Raw genomic sequence first — 23673 nt, forward strand, 5'->3', positions numbered from 1 at the left:
CCAAGTGAGAGAACTTAGGCGGGTACTGGACTACAGCTAAGCCACCGAGTGGGAGGATTGCTCTCCACTCGGTAGGATTTTTTCAAACTTAGGCGAGTGCCGGACTGCAGCTAAGTCTCCAAGTGAGAGAACTTAGGCGAGTACTGGACTGCAGCTAAGCCCCCGAGTGGGAGGATTGCTCTCCACTCGGTAGGATTTTTAAATACTTAGGTGAAACGGATTCGCAGCTAAGCCCCGAGTGGGAGGCTGGCTCGCCACTCGGTATGATTTTTTCAAACTTAGGTGAGTGCCGGACTGCACCTAAGTCTCCAAGTGAGAGAACTTAGGCGAGTACTGGACTGCAGCTAAGCCCCGAGTGGGAGGATTGCTCTCCACTCGGTAGGATTTTTTCAAACTTAGGTGAGTGCCGGACTGCAGCTAAGTCTCCAAGTGAGAGAACTTAGGCAAGAACTGGACTGCAGCTAAGCCCCCGAGTAGGAGGATTGCTCTCCACTCGGTAGGATTTTTTCAAACTTAGGCGAGTGCCGGATTGCAGCTAAGTCTCCAAGTGAGAGAACTAGGCGAGTACTAGACTACAGCTAAGCCCCCGAGTGGGAGGATTGCTCTCCGCTCGGTAGGATTTTTCAAACTTAGGCGATGCCGGACTGCAGCTAAGTCTCCAAGTGAGAGAACTTAGGCGAGTACTGGACTGCAGCTAAGCCCCCGAGTGGGAGGATTGCTCTCCACTCGGTAGGATTTTTAAATACTTAGGCGAAACGGATTCGCAGTTAAGCCCCCAAGTGGGAGGCTGGCTCGCCACTCGGTAGGATTTTTTCAAACTTAGGTGAGTGCCGGACTGCAGCTAAGTCTCCAAGTGAGAGAACTTAGGCGAGTACTGGACTGCAGCTAAGCCCCGAGTGGGAGGATTGCTCTCCACTCGGTAGGATTTTTTCAAACTTAGGTGAGTGCCGGACTGCAGCTAAGTCTGCAAGTGAGAGAACTTAGGCGAGTACTAGACTGCAGCTAAGCCCCCGAGTGGGAGGATTGCTCTCCACTCGGTAGGATTTTTAAATACTTAGGCGAAACGGATTCGCAGCTAAGCCCCCGAGTGGGAGGCTGGCTCGCCACTCAGTAGGATTTTTTCAAACTTAGGTGAGTGCCGGACTGCAGGTAAGTCTCCAAGTGAGAGAACTTAGGCGAGTACTGGACTACAGCTAAGCCCCCGAGTGGGAGGATTGCTCTCCACTCGGTAGGAATTTTTCAAACTTAGGCGAGTGCCGGACTGCAGCTAAGTCTCCAAGTGAGAGAACTTAGGCGAGTACTGGACTGCAGCTAAGCCCCCGAGTGGGAGGATTGCTCTCCACTCGGTAGGATTTTTAAATACTTAGGCGAAACGGATTCGCAGCTAATCCCCCGAGTGGGAGGCTGGCTCGCCACTCGGTAGGATTTTTTCAAACTTAGGTGAGTGCCGGACTGCAGCTAAGTCTCCAAGTGAGAGAACTTAGGCGAGTACTGGACTGCAGCTAAGCCCCGAGTGGGAGGATTGCTCTCCACTCGGTAGGATTTTTTCAAACTTAGGTGAGTGCCGGACTGCAGCTAAGTCTGCAAGTGAGAGAACTTAGGCGAGTACTAGACTGCAGCTAAGCCCCCGAGTGGGAGGATTGCTCTCCACTCGGTAGGATTTTTAAATACTTAGGCGAAACGGATTCGCAGCTAAGCCCCCGAGTGGGAGGCTGGCTCGCCACTCAGTAGGATTTTTTCAAACTTAGGTGAGTGCCGGACTGCAGGTAAGTCTCCAAGTGAGAGAACTTAGGCGAGTACTGGACTACAGCTAAGCCCCCGAGTGGGAGGATTGCTCTCCACTCGGTAGGAATTTTTCAAACTTAGGTGAGTGCCGGACTGCAGCTAAGTCTCCAATTGAGAGAACTTAGGCGAGTACTGGACTGCAGCTAAGCCCCGAGTGGGAGGATTGCTCTCCACTCAGTAGGATTTTTTCAAACTTAGGCGAGTGCCGGACTGTAGCTAAGTCTCCAAGTGAGAGAACTTAGGCGGGTACTGGACTACAGCTAAGCCCCCGAGTGGGAGGATTGCCCTCCACTCGGTAGGATTTTTTCAAACTTAGGCGAGTGCCGGACTGCAGCTAAGTCTCAAAGTGAGAGAACTTAGGCAAGTACAGGACTGCAGCTAAGCCCCCGAGTGGGAGGATTGCTCTCCACTCGGCAGGATTTTTAAATACTTAGGCGAAACGGATTCGCAGCTAAGCCCCCGAGTGGGAGGCTGGCTCGCCACTCGGTAGGATTTTTTCAAACTTAGGTGAGTGCCGGACTGCACCTAAGTTTCCAAGTGAGAGAACTTAGGCGAGTACTGGACTGCAGCTAAGCCCCGAGTGGGAGGATTGCTCTCCACTCGGTAGGATTTTTTCAAACTTAGGTGAGTGCCGGACTGCAGCTAAGTCTCCAAGTGAGAGAACTTAGGCGAGAACTGGACTGCAGCTAAGCCCCCGAGTGGGAGGATTGCTCTCCACTCGGTAGGATTTTTTCAAACTTAGGCGACTGCCGGACTGCAGCTAAGTCTCCAAGTGAGAGAACTTAGGCGAGTACTAGGCTGCAGCTAATCCCCCGAGTGGGAGGATTGCTCTCCACTTGGTAGGATTTTTTCAAACTTAGGCGAGTGCCGGACTGTAGCTAAGACTCTAAGTGGGAGAACTTAGGCGAGTACTGTACTGCAGCTAAGCCCCCGAGTGGGAGGATTGCTCTCCACTCGGTAGGATTTTTTCAAACTTAGGCGAGTGCCGGACTGCAGCTAAGTCTCCAAGTGAGAGAACTTAGGCGAGTACTGGACTGCAGCTAAGCCTCCGAGTGGGAGGATTGCTCTCCACTCGGTAGGATTTTTTCAAACTTAGGCGAGTGCCGGACTGCAGCTAAGTCTCCAAGTGAGAGAACTTAGGCGAGTACTGGACTGCAGCTAAGCCCCCGAGTGGGAGGATTGCTCTCCACTCGGTAGGATTTATAAATACTTAGGCGAAACGGATTCGCAGCTAAGCCCCCGAGTGGGAGGCTGGCTCGCCACTCGGTAGGATTTTTTCAAACTTAGGTGAGTGCCGGACTGCAGGTAAGTCTCCAAGTGAGAGAACTTAGGCGAGTACTGGACTACAGCTAAGCCCCCGAGTGGGAGGATTGCTCTCCACTCGGTAGGATTTTTTCAAACTTAGGCGAGTGCCGGACTGCAGCTAAGTCTCCAAGTGAGATAACTTAGGCGAGTACTGGACTGCAGCTAAGCCCCCGAGTGGGACGATTGCTCTCCACTCGGTAGGATCTTCAAATACTTAGGCGAAACGGATTCGCAGCTAAGCCCCTGAGTGGGAGGCTGGCTCGCCACTCGGTTGGATTTTTTCAAACTTAGGTGAGTGCCGGACTGCAGCTAAGTCTCCAACTGAGAGAACTTACGCGAGTACTGGACTGCAGCTAAGCCCCGAGTGGCAGGATTGCTCTCCACTCAGTAGGATTTTTTCAAACTTAGGCGAGTGCCGGACTGCAGCTAAGTCTCCAACTGAGAGAACTTAGGCGGGTACTGGACTACAGCTAAGCCCCCGAGTGGGAGGATTGCCCTCCACTCGGTAGAATATTTTCAAACTTAGGCGAGTGCCGGACTGCAGCTAAGTCTCCAAGTGAGAGAACTTAGGCAAGTACTGGACTGCAGCTAAGCCCCCGAGTGGGAGGATTGCTCTCCACTCGGTAGGATTTTTAAATACTTAGGCGAAACGGATTCGCAGCTAAGCCCCCGAGTGGGAAGCTGGCTCGCCACTCGGTAGGATTTTTTCAAACTTAGGTGAGTGCCGGACTGCACCTAAGTTTCCAAGTGAGAGAACTTAGGCGAGTACTGGACTGCAGCTAAGCCCCGAGTGGGAGGATTGCTCTCCACTCGGTAGGATTTTTTCAAACTTAGGTGAGTGCCGGACTGCAGCTAAGTCTCCAAGTGAGAGAACTTAGGCGAGAACTGGACTGCAGCTAAGCCCCCGAGTGGGAGGATTGCTCTCCACTCGGTAGGATTTTTTCAAACTTAGGTGAGTGCCGGACTTCAGCTAAGTCTCCAAGTGAGAGAACTTAGGCGAGTACTAGGCTGCAGCTAAGCCCCCGAGTGGGAGGATTGCTCTCCGCTCGGTTAGATTTTTTCAAACTTAGGCGATGCAGGACTGCAGCTAAGTCTCCAAGTGAGAGAACTTAGGCGAGTACTGGACTATAGCTAAGCCCCCGAGTGGGAGGATTGCTCTCCACTCGGTAGGATTTTTTGAATCTTAGGCGAGTGCCGGACTGTAGCTAAGACTCTAAGTGGGAGAACTTAGGCGAGTACTGTACTGCAGCTAAGCCCCCGAGTGGGAGGATTGCTCTCCACTCGGTAGGATTTTTTCAAACTTAGGCGAGTGCCGGACTGGAGCTAAGTCTCCAAGTGAGAGAACTTAGGCGAGTACTGGACTGCAGCTAAGCCTCCGAGTGGGAGGATTGCTCTCCACTCGGTAGGATTTTTTCAAACTTAGGCGAGTGCCGGACTGCAGCTAAGTCTCCAAGTGAGAGAAGTTAGGCGAGTACTGGAATACAGCTAAGCCCCCGAGTGGGAGGATTGCTCTCCACTCGGTAGGATCTTTAAATACTTAGGCGAAATGGATTCGCAGCTAAGCCCACGAGAGGGAGGCTGGCTCGCCACTCGGTAGGATTTTTTCAAACTTAGGTGAGTGCCGAACTGCAGGTAAGTCTCCAAGTGAGAGAACTTAGGCGAGTACTGGACTGCAGCTAAGCCCCCGAGTGGGAGGATTGCTCTCCATTCGGTAGGATTTTTTCAAACTTAGGCGAGTGCCGGACTGCAGCTAAGTCTCCAAGTGAGAGAACTTAGGCGAGTACTGGACTGCAGCTAAGCCCCCGAGTGGGAGGATTGCTCTCCACTCGGTAGGATTTTTAAATACTTAGGCGAAACGGATTCGCAGCTAAGCCCCCGAGTGGGAGGCTGGCTCGCCACTCGGTAGGATTTTTTCAAACTTAGGTGAGTGCTAGACTGCAGCTAAGTCTCCAACTGAGAGAACTTAGGCGAGTACTGGACTGCAGCTAAGCCCCGAGTGGGAGGATTGCTCTCCACTCAGTAGGATTTTTTCAAACTTAGGCGAGTGCCGGACTGCAGCTAAGTCTCCAAGTGAGAGAACTTAGGCGGGTACTGGACTACAGCTAAGCCCCCGAGTGGGAGGATTGCTCTCCACTCGGTAGGATTTTATCAAACTTAGGCGAGTGCCGGACTGCAGCTAAGTCTCCAAGTGAGAGAACTTAGGCGAGTACTGGACTGCAGCTAAGCCCCGAGTGGGAGGATTGCTCTCCACTCAGTAGGATTTTTTCAAACTTAGGCGAGTGCCGGACTGCAGCTAAGTCTCCAAGTGAGAGAACTTAGGCGGGTACTGGACTACAGCTAAGCCCCCGAGTGGGAGGATTGCTCTCCACTCGGTAGGATTTTTAAATACTTAGGCGAAACGGATTCACAGCTAAGCCCCCGAGTGGGAGGCTGGCTCGCCACTCGGTAGGATTTTTTCAAACTTAGGTGAGTGCCGGACTGCAGGTAAGTCTCCAAGTGAGAGAACTTAGGCGAGTACTGGACTACAGCTAAGCCCCCGAGTGGGAGGATTGCTCTCCACTCGGTAGGATTTTTTCAAACTTAGGCGAGTGCCGTACTGCAGCTAAGTCTCCAAGTGAGAGAACTTAGGCGAGTACTGGACTGCAGCTAAGCCCCCGAGTGGGAGGATTGCTCTCCACTCAGTAGGATTTTTAAATACTTAGGCGAAACGGATTCGCAGCTAAGACCCCGAGTGGGAGGCTGGCTCGCCACTCGGTTGGATTTTTTCAAACTTAGGTGAGTGCCGGACTGCAGCTAAGTCTCCAACTGAGAGAACTTAGGCGAGTACTGGACTGCAGCTAAGCCCCGAGTGGGAGGATTGCTCTCCACTCAGTAGGATTTTTTCAAACTTAGGCGAGTGCCGGACTGCAGCTAAGTCTCCAAGTGAGAGAACTTAGGCGGGTACTGGACTACAGCTAAGCCCCCGAGTGGGAGGATTGCCCTCCACTCGGTAGAATATTTTCAAACTTAGGCGAGTGCCGGACTGCAGCTAAGTCTCCAAGTGAGAGAACTTAGGCAAGTACTGGACTGCAGCTAAGCCCCCGAGTGGGAGGATTGCTCTCCACTCGGTAGGATTTTTAAATACTTAGGCGAAACGGATTCGCAGCTAAGCCCCCGAGTGGGAAGCTGGCTCGCCACTCGGTAGGATTTTTTCAAACTTAGGTGAGTGCCGGACTGCACCTAAGTTTCCAAGTGAGAGAACTTAGGCGAGTACTGGACTGCAGCTAAGCCCCGAGTGGGAGGATTGCTCTCCACTCGGTAGGATTTTTACAAACTTAGGTGAGTGCCGGACTGCAGCTAAGTCTCCAAGTGAGAGAACTTAGGCGAGAACTGGACTGCAGCTAAGCCCCCGAGTGGGAGGATTGCTCTCCACTCGGTAGGATTTTTTCAAACTTAGGTGAGTGCCGGACTTCAGCTAAGTCTCCAAGTGAGAGAACTTAGGCGAGTACTAGGCTGCAGCTAAGCCCCCGAGTGGGAGGATTGCTCTCCGCTCGGTTAGATTTTTTCAAACTTAGGCGATGCCGGACTGCAGCTAAGTCTCCAAGTGAGAGAACTTAGGCGAGTACTGGACTGCAGCTAAGCCCCCGAGTGGGAGGATTGCTCTCCACTCGGTAGGATTTTTTCAATCTTAGGCGAGTGCCGGACTGTAGCTAAGACTCTAAGTGGGAGAACTTAGGCGAGTACTGTACTGCAGCTAAGCCCCCGAGTGGGAGGATTGCTCTCCACTCGGTAGGATTTTTTCAAACTTAGGTGAGTGCCGGACTGCAGCTAAGTCTCCAAGTGAGAGAACTTAGGCGAGTACTGGACTGCAGCTAAGCCTCCGAGTGGGAGGATTGCTCTCCACTCGGTAGGATTTTTTCAAACTTAGGTGAGTGCCGGACTGCAGCTAAGTCTCCAAGTGAGAGAACTTAGGCGAGTACTGGACTGCAGCTAAGCCTCCGAGTGGGAGGATTGCTCTCCACTCGGTAGGATTTTTTCAAACTTAGGCGAGTGCCGGACTGCAGCTAAGTCTCCAAGTGAGAGAAGTTAGGCGAGTACTGGAATGCAGCTAAGCCCCCGAGTGGGAGGATTGCTCTCCACTCGGTAGGATTTTTAAATACTTAGGCGAAATGGATTCGCAGCTAAGCCCACGAGTGGGAGGCTGGCTCGCCACTCGGTAGGATTTTTTCAAACTTAGGTGAGTGCCGGACTACAGGTAAGTCTCCAAGTGAGAGAACTTAGGCGAGTACTGGACTGCAGCTAAGCCCTCGAGTGGGAGGATTGCTCTCCACTCGGTAGGATTTTTTCAAACTTAGGCGAGTGCCGGACTACAGCTAAGTCTCCAAGTGAGAGAACTTAGGCGAGTACTGGACTGCAGCTAAGCCCCCGAGTGGGAGGATTGCTCTCCACTCAGTAGGATTTTTTCAAACTTAGGCGAGTGCCGGACTGCAGCTAAGTCTCCAAGTGAGAGAACTTAGGCGGGTACTGGACTACAGCTAAGCCCCCGAGTGGGAGGATTGCTCTCCACTCGGTAGGATTTTATCAAACTTAGGCGAGTGCTGGACTACAGCTAAGTCTCCAAGTGAGAGAAATTAGGCGAGTACTGGACTGCAGCTAAGCCCCCGAGTGGGAGGATTGCTCTCCACTTGGTAGGATTTTTAAATACTTAGGCGAAACGGATTCGCCGCTAAGCCCCCGAGTGGGAGGCTGGCTCGCCACTCGGTAGGATTTTTTCAAACTTAGGTGAGTGCCGGACTGCACCTAAGTCTCCAAGTGAGAGAACTTAGGCGAGTACTAGACTGTAGCTAAGCCACGAGTGGGAGGATTGCTCTCCACTCGGTAGGATTTTTTCAAACTTAGGTGAGTGCCGGACTGCAGCTAAGTCTCCAAGTGAGAGAACTTAGGCGAGAACTGGACTGCAGCTAAGCCCCCGAGTGGGAGGATTGCTCTCCACTCGGTTGGATTTTTTCAAACTTAGGCGACTGCCGGACTGCAGCTAAGTCTCCAAGTGAGAGAACTTAGGCGAGTACTAGGCTGCAGCTAAGCCCCCGAGTGGGAGGATTGCTCTCCCCTCGGTTGGATTTTTTCAAACTTAGGCGATGCTGGACTGCAGCTAAGTCTCCAAGTGAGAGAACTTGGGCGACTACTGGACTGCAGCTAAGCCCCCGAGTGAGAGGATTGCTCTCCACTCGGTAGGATTTTTTCAAACTTAGGGGAGTGCCGGACTGTAGCTAAGTCTCTAAGTGGGAGAACTTAGGCGAGTACTGTACTGCAGCTAAGCCCCCGAGTGGGAGGATTGCTCTCCACTCGGTAGGATTTTTTAAAACTTAGGCGAGTGCAGACTACAGCTAAGTCTCCAAGTGAGAGAACTTAGGCGAGTACTGGACTGCAGCTAAGCCCCCGAGTGGGAGGATTGCTCTCCACTCAGTAGGATTTTTTCAAACTTAGGCGAGTGTCGGACTGCAGCTAAGCCTCCAAGTGAGAGAACTTAGGCGAGTACTGGACTGCAGCTAAGCCCCCGAGTGGGAGGATTGCTCTCCCCTCGGTAGGATTTTTTCAAACTTAGGCGAGTTCCGGACTGCAGCTAAGTCTCCAAGTTAGAGAAGTGAGGCGAGTACTGGACTGCAGCTAAGCCCCCGAGTGGGAGGATTGCTCTCCACCCGGTCAGATTTTTAAATACTTAGGCAAAACGGATTCGAAGCTAAGCCCCCGAGTGGGAGGCTGGCTCGCCACTCGGTAGGATTTTTTCAAACTTAGGTGAGTGCCGGACTGCAGCTAAGTCTCCAACTGAGAGAACTTAGGCGAGTACTGGACTGTAGCTAAGCCCCGAGTGGGAGGATTGCTCTCCACTCAGTAGGATTTTTTCAAACTTAGGCGAGTGCCGGACTGCAGCTAAGTCTCCAAGTGAGAGAACTTAGGCGGGTACTGGACTACAGCTAAGCCCCCGAGTGGGAGGATTGCTCTCCACTCGGTAGGATTTTTTCAAACTTAGGCGAGTGCTGGACTGCAGCTAAGTCTCCAAGTGAGAGAACTTAGGCGAGTACTGGACTGCAGCTAAGCCCCCGAGTGGGAGGATTGCTCTCCACTTGGTAGGATTTTTAAATACTTAGGCGAAACGGATTCGCAGCTAAGCCCCCGAGTGGGAGGCTGGCTCGCCACTCGGTAGGATTTTTTCAAACTTAGGTGAGTGCCGGACTGCACCTAAGTCTCCAAGTGAGAGAACTTAGGCGAGTACTGGACTGTAGCTAAGCCCCGAGTGGGAGGATTGCTCTCCACTCGGTAGGATTTTTTCAAACTTAGGTGAGTGCCGGACTGCAGCTAAGTCTCCAAGTGAGAGAACTTAGGCGAGAACTGGACTGCAGCTAAGCCCCCGAGTGGGAGGATTGCTCTCCACTCGGTTGGATTTTTTCAAACTTAGGCGACTGCCGGACTGCAGCTAAGTCTCCAAGTGAGAGAACTTAGGCGAGTACTAGGCTGCAGCTAAGCCCCCGAGTGGGAGGATTGCTCTCCCCTCGGTTGGATTTTTTCAAACTTAGGCGATGCCGGACTGCAGCTAAGTCTCCAAGTGAGAGAACTTGGGCGAGTACTGGACTGCAGCTAAGCCCCCGAGTGGGAGGATTGCTCTCCACTCGGTAGGATTTTTTCAAACTTAGGGGAGTGCCGGACTGTAGCTAAGTCTCTAAGTGGGAGAACTTAGGCGAGTACTGTACTGCAGCTAAGCCCCCGAGTGGGAGGATTGCTCTCCACTCGGTAGGATTTTTTCAAACTTAGGCAAGTGCAGACTACAGCTAAGTCTCCAAGTGAGAGAACTTAGGCGAGTACTGGACTGCAGCTAAGCCCCCGAGTGGGAGGATTGCTCTCCCCTCGGTAGGATTTTTTCAAACTTAGGCGAGTGCCGGACTGCAGATAAGTCTCCAGGTTAGAGAAGTTAGGCGAGTACTGGACTGCAGCTAAGCCCCCGAGTGGGAGGATTGCTCTCCACTCGGTCGGATTTTTAAATACTTAGGCGAAACGGATTCGCAGCTAAGCACCCGAGTGGGAGGCTGGCTCGCCACTCGGTAGGATTTTTTCAAACTTAAGTGAGTGCCGGACTGCAGCTAAGTCTCCAAGTGAGAGAACTTAGGCGAGTACGGGACTGCAGCTAAGCACCGAGTGGGAGGATTGCTCTCCACTCGGTAGGATTTTTTCAAACTTAGGTGAGTGCCGGACTGCAGCTAAGTCTCCAAGTGAGCGAACTTAGGCGATAACTGGACTACAGCTAAGCCCCCGAGTGGGAGGATTGCTCTCCACTCAGTAGGATTTTTTCAAACTTAGGCGATTGCCGGACTGCAGCTAAGTCTCCAAGTGAGAGAACTTAGGCGAGTACTTGCTGCAGCTAAGCCCCCGAGTGGGAGGATTGCTCTCCGCTCGGTAGGATTTTTTCAAACTTAGGCGATGCCGGACTGCAGCTAAGTCTCCAAGTGTGAGAACTTAGGCGAGTACTGGACTGCAGCTAAGCCCCCGAGTGGGAGGATTGCTCTCCACTCGGTAGGATTTTTAAATACTTAGGCGAAACGGATTCACAGTTAAGCCCCCGAGTGGGAGGCTGGCTCGCCACTCGGTAGGATTTTTCAAATTTAGGTGAGTGTCGGACTGCAGCTAAGTCTCCAACTGAGAGAACTTAGGCGAGTACTGGACTGCAGCTAAGCCCCGAGTGGGAGGATTCCTCTCCACTCGGTAGGATTTTTTCAAACTTACGCGAGTGCCGGACTGCAGCTAAGTCTCCAAGTGAGAGAACTTAGGCGAGTACTGGACTGCAGCTAAGCCCCCGAGTGGGAGGATTGCTCTCCACTCGGTAGGATTTTTAAATACTTAGGCGAAACAGATTCGCAGCTAAACCCCCGAGTGGGAGGCAGGCTCGCCACTCGGTAGGATTTTTTCAAACTTAGGTGAGTGCCGGACTGCAGCTAAGTCTTCAACTGTGAGAACTTAGGCGAGTACTGGACTTCAGCTAAGCCCCGAGTGGGAGGATTGCTCTGCACTCAGTAGGATTTTTTATAACTTAGGCGAGTGCCGGACTGCAGCTAAGTCTCCAAGTGAGAGAACTTAGGCGGGTACTGGACTATAGCTAAGCCCCCGAGTGGGAGGATTGCTCTCCACTCGGTAGGATTTTTTCAAACTTAGGCGAGTGCCGGACTGCAGCTAAGTCTCCAAGTGAGAGAACTTAGGCGAGTACTGGACTGCAGCTAAGCCCCCGAGTGGGAGGATTGCTCTCCACTTGGTAGGATTTTTAAATACTTAGGCGAAACGGATTCGCAGCTAAGCCCCCGAGTGGGAGGCTGGCTCGCCACTCGGTAGGATTTTTTCAAACTTAGTGAGTGCCGGACTGCACCTAAGTCTCCAAGTGAGAGAACTTTGGCAAGTACTGGACTGCAGCTAAGCCCCGAGTGGGAGGATTACTCTCCACTCGGTAGGATTTTTTCAAACTTAGGGGAGTGCCAGACTGCAGCTAAGTCTCCAAGTGAGAGAACTTAGGCGAGAACTGGACTACAGCTAAGCCCCGAGTGGGAGGATTGCTCTCCACTCGGTTGGATTTTTTCAAACTTAGGCGACTGCCGGACTACAGCTAAGTCTCCAAGTGAGAGAACTTAGGCGAGTACTAGGCTGCAGCTAAGCCCCCGAGTGGGAGGATTGCTCTCCGCTCGGTTGGATTTTTTCAAACTTAGGCGATGCCGGACTGCAGCTAAGTCTCCAAGTGAGAGAACTTAGGCGAGTACTGGACTGCAGCTAAGCCCCCGAGTGGGAGGATTGCTCTCCACTCGGTTGGATTTTTTCAAACTTAGGCGAGTGCCGGACTGCAGCTAAGTCTCCAAGTGAGAGAAGTTAGGCGAGTACTAGACTGCAGCTAAGCCCCCGAGTGGGAGGATTGCTCTCCACTCGGTAGGATTTTTTCAAACTTAGGCGATTGCAAAACTGCAGCTAAGTCTCCAAGTGAGAGAACGTAGGCGAGTACTAGACTGTAGCTAAGCCCCCGAGTGGGAGGATTGCTCTCTGCTCGGTAGGATTTTTTCAAACTTAGGCGATGCCGGACTACAGCTAAGTCTCCAAGTGAGAGAACTTAGGCCAGTACTGGACTGCAGCTAAGCCCCCGAGTGGGAGGATTGCTCTCCACTCGGTAGGATTTTTAAATACTTAGGCGAAACGGATTCACAGTTAAGCCCCCGAGTGGGAGGATGGCTCGCCACTCGGTAGGTTTTTTTCAAATTTAGGTGAGTGTCGGACTGCAGCTAAGTCTCCAAGTGAGAGAACTTAGGCGAGTACTGGACTGCAGCTAAGCCCCGAGTCGGAGGATTCCTCTCCACTCGGTAGGATTTTTTCAAACTTAGGCGATGCCGGACTGCAGCTAAGTCTCCAAGTGAGAGAACTTAGGCGAGTACTGGACTGCAGCTAAGCCCCCGAGTGGGAGGATTGCTCTCCACTCGGTAGGATTTTTAAATACTTAGGCGAAATGGATTCGCAGCTAAGCCCCCGAGTGGGAGGCTGGCTCGCCACTCGGTAGGATTTTTTCAAACTTAGGTGAGTGCCGGACTGCAGCTAAGTCTTCAACTGTGAGAACTTAGGCGAGTACTGGACTTCAGCTAAGCCCCGAGTGGGAGGATTGCTCTGCACTCAGTAGGATTTTTTCAAACTTAGGCGAGTGCCGGACTGCAGCTAAGTCTCCAAGTGAGAGAACTTAGGCGGGTACTGGACTATAGCTAAGCCCCCGAGTGGGAGGATTGCTCTCCACTCGGTAGGATTTTTTCAAACTTAGGCGAGTGCCGGACTGCAGCTAAGTCTCCAAGTGACAGAACTTAGGCGAGTACTGGACTGCAGCTAAGCCCCCGAGTGGGAGGATTGCTCTCCACTCGGTAGGATTTTTAAATACTTAGGCGAAACGGATTCGCAGCTAAGCCCCCGAGTGGGAGGCTGGCTCGCCACTCGGTAGGATTTTTTCAAACTTAGGTGAGTGCCGGACTGCACCTATGTCTCTAAGTGAGAGAACTTTGGCGAGTACTGGACTGCAGCTAAGCCCCGAGTGGGAGGATTACTCTCCACTCGGTAGGATTTTTTCAAACTTAGGTGAGTGCCGGACTTCAGCTAAGTCTCCAAGTGAGAGAACTTAGGCGAGTAATGGACTGCAGCTAAGTCCCCGAGTGGGAGGCTGGCTCGCCACTCGGTAGGATTTTTTAAACTTAGGGGAGTGCCGGACTGCAGCTAAGTCTCCAAGTGAGAGAACTTAGGCGAGTACTGGACTGTAGCTAAGCCCCGAGTGGGAGGATTGCTCTCCGCTCGGTTGGATTTTTTCAAACTTAGGCGATGCCAGAGTGCAGCTAAGTCTCCAAGTGAGAGAACTTAGGCGAGTACTGGACTGCAGCTAAGCCCCCGAGTGGGAGGATTGCTCTCCACTCGGTAGGATTTTTTCAAACTTAGGCGAGTGCCGGACTGTAGCTAAGTCTCTAAGTGGGAGAACTTACGCGAGTACTCTACTGCAGCTAAGCCCCCGAGTGGGAGGATTGCTCTCCACTCGGTAGGATTTTTTCAAACTTAGGCGATTGCAGACTACAGCTAAGTCTCCAAGTGAGAGAACTTAGGCGAGTACTGGACTGCAGCTAAGCCCCCGAGTGGGAGGATTGCTCTCCACTCAGTACGATTTTTTCAAACTTAGGCGAGTGCCGGACTGCAGCTAAGTCTCCAAGTGAGAGAACTTGGGCGAGTACTGGACTGCAGCTAAGCCCCCGAGTGGGAGGATTGCTCTCCACTCGGTTGGATTTTTTCAAACTTAGGCGAGTGCCGGACTGCAGCTAAGTCTCCAAGTGAGAGAAGTTAGGCGAGTACTGGACTGCAGCTAAGCCCCCGAGTGGGAGGATTGCTCTCCACTCGGTCGTATTTTTAAATACTTAGGCGAAACGGATTCGCGGCTAAGCCCCCGAGTGGGAGGCTGGCTCGCCACTCGGTAGGATTTTTTCAAACTTAAGTGAGTGCCGGACTGCAGCTAAGTCTCCAAGTGAGAGAACTTAGGCGAGTACTGGACTGCAGCTAAGCCCCGATTGGGAGGATTGCTCTCCACTCGGTAGGATTTTTTCAAACTTAGGTGAGTGCCGGACTGCAGCTAAGTCTCCAAGTGAGCGAACTTAGGCGAGAACTGGACTACAGCTAAGCCCCCGAGGGGGAGGATTGCTCTCCACTCGGTAGGATTTTTTCAAACTTAGGCGATTACTGGATTGCAGCTAAGTCTCCAAGTGAGAGAACTTAGGCGAGTACTAGACTGTAGCTAAGCCCCCGAGTGGGAGGATTGCTCTCTGCTCGGTAGGATTTTTTCAAACTTAGGCGATGCCGGACTGCAGCTAAGTCTCCAAGTGAGAGAACTTAGGCGAGTACTGGACTGCAGCTAAGCCCCCGAGTGGGAGGATTGCTCTCCACTCGGTAGGATTTTTAAATACTTAGGCGAAACGGATTCACAGTTAAGCCCCCGAGTGGGAGGCTGGCTCGCCACTCGGTAGGATTTTTTCAAATTTAGGTGAGTGCCGGACTGCAGCTAAGTCTCCAAGTGAGAGAACTTAGGCGAGTACTGGACTGCAGCTAAGCCCCGAGTGGGAGGATTGCTCTCCACTCGGTAGGATTTTTTCAAACTTAGGTGAGTGCCGGACTGCAGCTAAGTCTCCAAGTGAGAGAACTTAGGCGAGTACTGGACTGCAGCTAAGCCCCCGAGTGGGAGGATTGCTCTCCACTCGGTAGGATTTTTTCAAACTTAGGCGAGTGCCGGAGTGCAGCTAAGTATCCAAGTGAGAGAACTTAGGCGAGTACTGGACTGCAGCTAAGCCCCCGAGTGGGAGGATTGCTCTCCACTCGGTAGGATTTTTAAATACTTAGGCGAAACAGCTTCGCAGCTAAGCCCCAGAGTGGGAGGCTGGCTCGCCACTCGGTAGGATTTTTTCAAACTTTGGTGAGTGTCGGACTGCAGCTAAGTCTCCAAGTGAGAGAACTTAGGCGAGTACTGGACTGCAGCTAAGCCCCCGAGTGGGAGGATTGCTCTCCACTCAGTACGATTTTTTCAAACTTAGGCGAGTGCCGGACTGCAGCTAAGTCTCCAAGGAGAACTTAGGCGAGTACTGGACTGCAGCTAAGCCCCCGAGTGGGAGGATTGCTCTCCACTCGGTTGGATTTTTTCAAACTTAGGCGAGTGCCGGACTGCAGCTAAGTCTCCAAGTGAGAGAAGTTAGGCGAGTACTGGACTGCAGCTAAGCCCCCGAGTGGGAGGATTGCTCTCCACTCGGTCGGATTTTTAAATACTTAGGCGAAACAGATTCGCGGCTAAGCCCCCGAGTGGGAGGCTGGCTCGCCACTCGGTAGGATTTTTTCAAACTTAAGTGAGTGCCGGACTGCAGCTAAGTCTCCAAGTGAGAGAACTTAGGCGAGTACTGGACTGCAGCTAAGCCCCGATTGGGAGGATTGCTCTCCACTCGGTAGGATTTTTTCAAACTTAGGTGAGTGCCGGACTGCAGCTAAGTCTCCAAGTGAGCGAACTTAGGCGAGAACTGGACTACAGCTAAGCCCCCGAGGGGGAGGATTGCTCTCCACTCGGTAGGATTTTTTCAAACTTAGGCGATTACTGGACTGCAGCTAATTCTCCAAGTGAGAGAACTTAGGCGAGTACTAGACTGTAGCTAAGCCCCCGAGTGGGAGGATTGCTCTCTGCTCGGTAGGATTTTTTCAAACTTAGGCGATGCCGGACTGCAGCTAAGTCTCCAAGTGAGAGAACTTAGGCGAGTACTGGACTGCAGCTAAGCCCCCGAGTGGGAGGATTGCTCTCCACTCGGTAGGATTTTTAAATACTTAGGCGAAACGGATTCACAGTTAAGCCCCCGAGTGGGAGGCTGGCTCGCCACTCGGTAGGATTTTTTCAAATTTAGGTGAGTGCCGGACTGCAGCTAAGTCTCCAAGTGAGAGAACTTAGGCGAGTACTGGACTGCAGCTAAGCCCCGAGTGGGAGGATTGCTCTCCACTCGGTAGGATTTTTTCAAACTTAGGTGAGTGCCGGACTGCAGCTAAGTCTCCAAGTGAGAGAACTTAGGCGACTACTGGACTGCAGCTAAGCCCCCGAGTGGGAGGATTGCTCTCCACTCGGTAGGATTTTTTCAAACTTAGGCGAGTGCCGGAGTGCAGCTAAGTATCCAAGTGAGAGAACTTAGGCGAGTACTGGACTGCAGCTAAGCCCCCGAGTGGGAGGATTGCTCTCCACTCGGTAGGATTTTTAAATACTTAGGCGAAACAGCTTCGCAGCTAAGCCCCAGAGTGGGAGGCTGGCTCGCCACTCGGTAGGATTTTTTCAAACTTTGGTGAGTGTCGGACTGCAGCTAAGTCTCCAAGTGAGAGAACTTAGGCGAGTACTGGACTGCAGCTAAGCCCCCGAGTGGGAGGATTGCTCTCCACTCAGTACGATTTTTTCAAACTTAGGCGAGTGCCGGACTGCAGCTAAGTCTCCAAGGAGAACTTAGGCGAGTACTGGACTGCAGCTAAGCCCCCGAGTGGGAGGATTGCTCTCCACTCGGTTGGATTTTTTCAAACTTAGGCGAGTGCCGGACTGCAGCTAAGTCTCCAAGTGAGAGAAGTTAGGCGAGTACTGGACTGCAGCTAAGCCCCCGAGTGGGAGGATTGCTCTCCACTCGGTCGGATTTTTAAATACTTAGGCGAAACAGATTCGCGGCTAAGCCCCCGAGTGGGAGGCTGGCTCGCCACTCGGTAGGATTTTTTCAAACTTAAGTGAGTGCCGGACTGCAGCTAAGTCTCCAAGTGAGAGAACTTAGGCGAGTACTGGACTGCAGCTAAGCCCCGATTGGGAGGATTGCTCTCCACTCGGTAGGATTTTTTCAAACTTAGGTGAGTGCCGGACTGCAGCTAAGTCTCCAAGTGAGCGAACTTAGGCGAGAACTGGACTACAGCTAAGCCCCCGAGGGGGAGGATTGCTCTCCACTCGGTAGGATTTTTTCAAACTTAGGCGATTACCGGACTGCAGCTAAGTCTCCAAGTGAGAGAACTTAGGCGAGTACTAGACTGTAGCTAAGCCCCCGAGTGGGAGGATTGCTCTCTGCTCGGTAGGATTTTTTCAAACTTAGGCGATGCCGGACTGCAGCTAAGTCTCCAAGTGAGAGAACTTAGGCGAGTACTGGACTGCAGCTAAGCCCCCGAGTGGGAGGATTGCTCTCCACTCAGTACGATTTTTTCAAACTTAGGCGAGTGCCGGACTGCAGCTAAGTCTCCAAGTGAGAGAACTTAGGCGAGTACTGGACTGCAGCTAAGCCCCCGAGTGGGAGGATTGCTCTCCACTCGGTTGGATTTTTTCAAACTTAGGCGAGTGCCGGACTGCAGCTAAGTCTCCAAGTGAGAGAAGTTAGGCGAGTACTGGACTGCAGCTAAGCCCCCGAGTGGGAGGATTGCTCTCCACTCGGTCGGATTTTTAAATACTTAGGCGAAACGGATTCGCGGCTAAGCCCCCGAGTGGGAGGCTGGCTCGCCACTCGGTAGGATTTTTTCAAACTTAAGTGAGTGCCGGACTGCAGCTAAGTCTCCAAGTGAGAGAACTCAGGCGAGTACTGGACTGCAGCTAAGCCTCGATTGGGAGGATTGCTCTCCACTCGGTAGGATTTTTTCAAACTTAGGTGAGTGCCGGACTGCAGCTAAGTCTCCAAGTGAGCGAACTTAGGCGAGAACTGGACTACAGCTAAGCCCCCGAGGGGGAGGATTGCTCTCCACTCGGTAGGATTTTTTCAAACTTAGGCGATTACCGGACTGCAGCTAAGTCTCCAAGTGAGAGAACTTAGGCGAGTACTAGACTGTAGCTAAGCCCCCGAGTGGGAGGATTGCTCTCTGCTCGGTAGGATTTTTTCAAACTTAGGCGATGCCGGACTGCAGCTAAGTCTCCAAGTGAGAGAACTTAGGCGAGTACTGGACTGCAGCTAAGCCCCCGAGTGGGAGGATTGCTCTCCACTAGGTAGGATTTTTTCAAACTTAGGCGAGTCCCGGACTTCAGCTAAGTCTCCAAGTGAGAGAACTTAGGCGAGTACTGGATTGCAGCTAAGCCCCCCGAGTGGGAGGATTGCTCTCCACTCGATAGGATTTTTAAATACTTAGGCGAAACGGATTCGCAGCTAAGCCCCCGAGTGGGAGGCTGGCTCGCCACTCGGTAGGATTTTTTCAAACTTAGGTGAGTGCCGGACTGCAGCTAAGTCTCCAAGTGAGAGAACTTAGGCGAGTACTGGACTGCAGCTAAGCCCCCGAGTGGGAGGATTGCTCTCCACTCAATAGGATTTTTTCAAACTTAGGCGAGTGCCGGACTGCAGCTAAGTCTCCAAGTGAGAGAACTTAGGCGAGTACTGGACTGCAGCTAAGCCCCCCAGTGGGAGGATTGCTCTCCACTCGGTAGGATTTTTTCAAACTTAGGCGAGTGCCGGACTGCAGCTAAGGCTCCAAGTGAGAGAACTTAGGCGAGTACTAGACTGCAGCTAAGCCCCTGAGTGGGAGGATCGCTCTCCACTCGGTAGGATTTTTAAATACTTAGGCGAAACGGATTCGCAGCTAAGCCGCCGAGTGGGAGGCTGGCTCGCCACTCGGTAGGATTTTTTCAAACTTAGGTGAGTGCCGGACTGCAGCTAAGCCTCCAAGTGAGAGAACTTAGGTGAGTACTGGACTGCAACTAAGCCCCCGACTGGGAGGATTGCTCTCCACTCAGTAGGATTTTTTCAAACTTAGGCAAGTGCCGGACTGTAGCTAAGTCTCCAAGTGAGAGAAGTTAGGCGAGTAGTGGACTGCAGCTAAGCCCCGAGTGGGAGGATTGCTCTCCACTCGGTAGGATTTTTTCAAACTTAGGTGAGTGCCGGACTGCAGCTAAGTCTCCAAGTGAGAGAACTTAGGCGAGTACTGGACTGCAGCTAAGCCCCCGAGTGGGAGGATTGCTCTCCACTCGGTAGGATTTTTAAATACTTAGGCGAAACGGATTCGTAGCTAAGCCCCCGAGTGGGAGGCTGGCTCGCCACTCGGTAGGATTTTTTCAAACTTAGGTGAGTGCCGGACTGCAGCTAAGTCTCCAACTGAGAGAACTTACACGAGTACTGGACTGCAGCTAAGCCCCCAAGTGGGAGGATTGCTCTCCACTCAATAGGATTTTTTCAAACTTAGGCGAGTGCCGGACTTCAGCTAAGTCTCCAAGTGAGAGAACTTAGCCGAGTACTGGACTGCAGCTAAGCCCCCGAGTGGGAGGATTGCTCTCCACTCGGTAGGATTTTTTCAAACTTAGGCGAGTGCCGGACTGCAGCTAAGTCTCCAAGTGAGAGAACTTAGGCGAGTACTGGACTGCAGCTAAGCCCCTGAGTGGGAAGATTGCTCTCCACTCGGTAGGATTTTTAAATACTTAGGCGAAACGGATTCGCAGCTAAGTCCCCGAGTGGGAGGCTGGCTCGCCACTCGGTAGGATTTTTTCAAACATAGGTGAGTGCTGGACTGCAGCTAAGTCTCCAAGTGAGAGAACTTAGGCGAGTACTGGACTGCAGCTAAGCCCACGAGTCGGAGGATTGCTCTCCACTCAGTAGGTTTTTTTCAAACTTAAGCGAGTGCCGGACTGCAGCTAAGTCTCCAAGTGAGAGAACTTAGGCGAGTACTGGACTGCAGCTAAGCCCCCGGGTGGGAGGATTGCTCTCCACTCAGTAGGATTTTTTCAAATTAGGTGAGTGCCGGACTGCAGCTAAGTCTCCAAGTGAGAGAACTTAGGCGAGTACTAGCCTGCAGCCCCCGAGTGGTAGGATTTTTTCAAACTTAGGCGAGTGCCGGACTGCAGCTAAGTCTCCAAGTGAGAGAACTTAGGCGAGTACTGGACTGCAGCTAAGCCCCCGAGTGGGAGGATTGCTCTCCACTCGGTAGGATTTTTAAATACTTAGGTGAAACGGATTCGCGACTAAGCCCCCGAGTGGGAGGCTGGCTCGCCACTCGGTAGGATTTTTTCAAACTTAGGTGAGTGCCGGACTGCAGCTAAGTCTCCAAGTGAGAGAACTTAGGCGAGTACTGGACTGCAGCTAAGCCCCCGAGTGGGAGGATTGCTCTCCACTCGGTAGGATTTTTTCAAACTTAGGCGAGTGCCGGACTGCAGATAAGTCTCTAGGTTAGAGAAGTTAGGCGAGTACTGGACTGCAGCTAAGCCCCCGAGTGGGAGGATTGCTCTCCACTCGGTCGGATTTTTAAATACTTAGGCGAAACGGATTCGCAGCTAAGCACCCGAGTGGGAGGCTGGCTCGCCACTCGGTAGGATTTTTTCAAACTTAAGTGAGTGCCGGACTACAGCTAAGTCTCCAAGTGAGAGAACTTAGGCGAGTACGGGACTGCAGCTAAGCACCGAGTGGGAGGATTGCTCTCCACTCGGTAGGATTTTTTCAAACTTAGGTGAGTGCCGGACTGCAGCTAAGTCTCCAAGTGAGCGAACTTAGGCGATAACTGGACTACAGCTAAGCCCCAGAGTGGGAGGATTGTTCTCCACTCAGTAGGATTTTTTCAAACTTAGGCGATTGCCGGACTGCAGCTAAGTCTCCAAGTGAGAGAACTTAGGCGAGTACTTGCTGCAGCTAAGCCCCCGAGTGGGAGGATTGCTCTCCGCTCGGTAGGATTTTTTCAAACTTAGGCGATGCCGGACTGCAGCTAAGTCTCCAAGTGAGAGAACTTAGGCGAGTACTGGACTGCAGCTAAGCCCCCGAGTGGGAGGATTGCTCTCCACTCGGTAGGATTTTTAAATACTTAGGCGAAACGGATTCACAGTTAAGCCCCCGAGTGGGAGGCTGGCTCGCCACTCGGTAGGATTTTTCAAATTTAGGTGAGTGTCGGACTGCAGCTAAGTCTCCAAGTGAGAGAACTTAGGCGAGTACTGGACTGCAGCTAAGCCCCGAGTGGGAGGATTCCTCTCCACTCGGTAGGATTTTTTCAAACTTACGCGAGTGCCGGACTGCAGCTAAGTCTCCAAGTGAGAGAACTTAGGCGAGTACTGGACTGCAGCTAAGCCCCCGAGTGGGAGGATTGCTCTCCAATCGGTAGGATTTTTTCAAACTTAGGTGAGTGCCGGACTGCAGCTAAGTCTTCAACTGTGAGAACTTAGGCGAGTACTGGACTTCAGCTAAGCCCCGAGTGGGAGGATTGCTCTGCACTCAGTAGGATTTTTTATAACTTAGGCGAGTGCCGGACTGCAGCTAAGTCTCCAAGTGAGAGAACTTAGGCGGGTACTGGACTATAGCTAAGCCCCCGAGTGGGAGGATTGCTCTCCACTCGGTAGGATTTTTTCAAACTTAGGCGAGTGCCGGACTGCAGCTAAGTCTCCAAGTGAGAGAACTTAGGCGAGTACTGGACTGCAGCTAAGCCCCCGAGTGGGAGGATTGCTCTCCACTTGGTAGGATTTTTAAATACTTAGGCGAAACGGATTCGCAGCTAAGCCCCCGAGTGGGAGGCTGGCTCGCCACTCGGTAGGATTTTTTCAAACTTAGTGAGTGCCGGACTGCACCTAAGTCTCCAAGTGAGAGAACTTTGGCAAGTACTGGACTGCAGCTAAGCCCCGAGTGGGAGGATTACTCTCCACTCGGTAGGATTTTTTCAAACTTAGGGGAGTGCCGGACTGCAGCTAAGTCTCCAAGTGAGAGAACTTAGGCGAGAACTGGACTACAGCTAAGCCCCGAGTGGGAGGATTGCTCTCCACTCGGTTGGATTTTTTCAAACTTAGGCGACTGCCGGACTACAGCTAAGTCTCCAAGTGAGAGAACTTAGGCGAGTACTAGGCTGCAGCTAAGCCCCCGAGTGGGAGGATTGCTCTCCGCTCGGTTGGATTTTTTCAAACTTAGGCGATGCCGGACTGCAGCTAAGTCTCCAAGTGAGAGAACTTAGGCGAGTACTGGACTCCAGCTAAGCCCCCGAGTGGGAGGATTGCTCTCCACTCAGTAGGATTTTTTTCAAACTTAGGCGAGTGCCGGACTACAGCTAAGTCTCCAAGTGAGAGAACTTAGGCGGGTACTGGACAGCAGCTAAGCCCCCGAGTGGGAGGATTGCTCTCCACTCGGTAGGATTTTTTCAAACTTAGGCGAGTGCCGGACTGCAGCTATGTCTCCAAGTAAGAGAACTTAGGCGAGTACTGGACTGCAGCTAAGCCCCCGAGTGGGAGGATTGCTCTCCACTCGGTTGGATTTTTTCAAACTTAGGCGAGTGCCGGACTGCAGCTAAGTCTCCAAGTGAGAGAAGTTAGGCGAGTACTAGACTGCAGCTAAGCCCCCGAGTGGGAGGATTGCTCTCCACTCGGTAGGATTTTTTCAAACTTAGGCGATTGCAAAACTGCAGCTAAGTCTCCAAGTGAGAGAACTTAGGCGAGTACTAGACTGTAGCTAAGCCCCCGAGTGGGAGGATTGCTCTCTGCTCGGTAGGATTTTTTCAAACTTAGGCGATGCCGGACTACAGCTAAGTCTCCAAGTGAGAGAACTTAGGCCAGTACTGGACTGCCGCTAAGCCCCCGAGTGGGAGGATTGCTCTCCACTCGGTAGGATTTTTAAATACTTAGGCGAAACGGATTCACAGTTAAGCCCCCGAGTGGGAGGATGGCTCGCCACTCGGTAGGTTTTTTTCAAATTTAGGTGAGTGTCGGACTGCAGCTAAGTCTCCAAGTGAGAGAACTTAGGCGAGTACTGGACTGCAGCTAAGCCCCGAGTGGGAGGATTCCTCTCCACTCGGTAGGATTTTTTCAAACTTAGGCGATGCCGGACTGCAGCTAAGTCTCCAAGTGAGAGAACTTAGGCGAGTACTGGACTGCAGCTAAGCCCCCGAGTGGGAGGATTGCTCTCCACTCGGTAGGATTTTTAAATACTTAGGCGAAATGGATTCGCAGCTAAGCCCCCGAGTGGGAGGCTGGCTCGCCACTCGGTAGGATTTTTTCAAACTTAGGTGAGTGCCGGACTGCAGCTAAGTCTTCAACTGTGAGAACTTAGGCGAGTACTGGACTTCAGCTAAGCCCCGAGTGGGAGGATTGCTCTGCACTCAGTAGGATTTTTTCAAACTTAGGCGAGTGCCGGACTGCAGCTAAGTCTCCAAGTGAGAGAACTTAGGCGGGTACTGGACTATAGCTAAGCCCCCGAGTGGGAGGATTGCTCTCCACTCGGTAGGATTTTTTCAAACTTAGGCGAGTGCCGGACTGCAGCTAAGTCTCCAAGTGACAGAACTTAGGCGAGTACTGGACTGCAGCTAAGCCCCCGAGTGGGAGGATTGCTCTCCACTCGGTAGGATTTTTAAATACTTAGGCGAAACGGATTCGCAGCTAAGCCCCCGAGTGGGAGGCTGGCTCGCCACTCGGTAGGATTTTTTCAAACTTAGGTGAGTGCCGGACTGCACCTAAGTCTCTAAGTGAGAGAACTTTGGCGAGTACTGGACTGCAGCTAAGCCCCGAGTGGGAGGATTACTCTCCACTCGGTAGGATTTTTTCAAACTTAGGTGAGTGCCGGACTTCAGCTAAGTCTCCAAGTGAGAGAACTTAGGCGAGTAATG

Source organism: Triticum urartu, chromosome 6A (genome assembly GCF_056163025.1).
Source record: "Triticum urartu cultivar PI428250 chromosome 6A, HENAU_Tu73, whole genome shotgun sequence".
NCBI classification, from domain to species: Eukaryota; Viridiplantae; Streptophyta; class Magnoliopsida; order Poales; family Poaceae; genus Triticum; species Triticum urartu.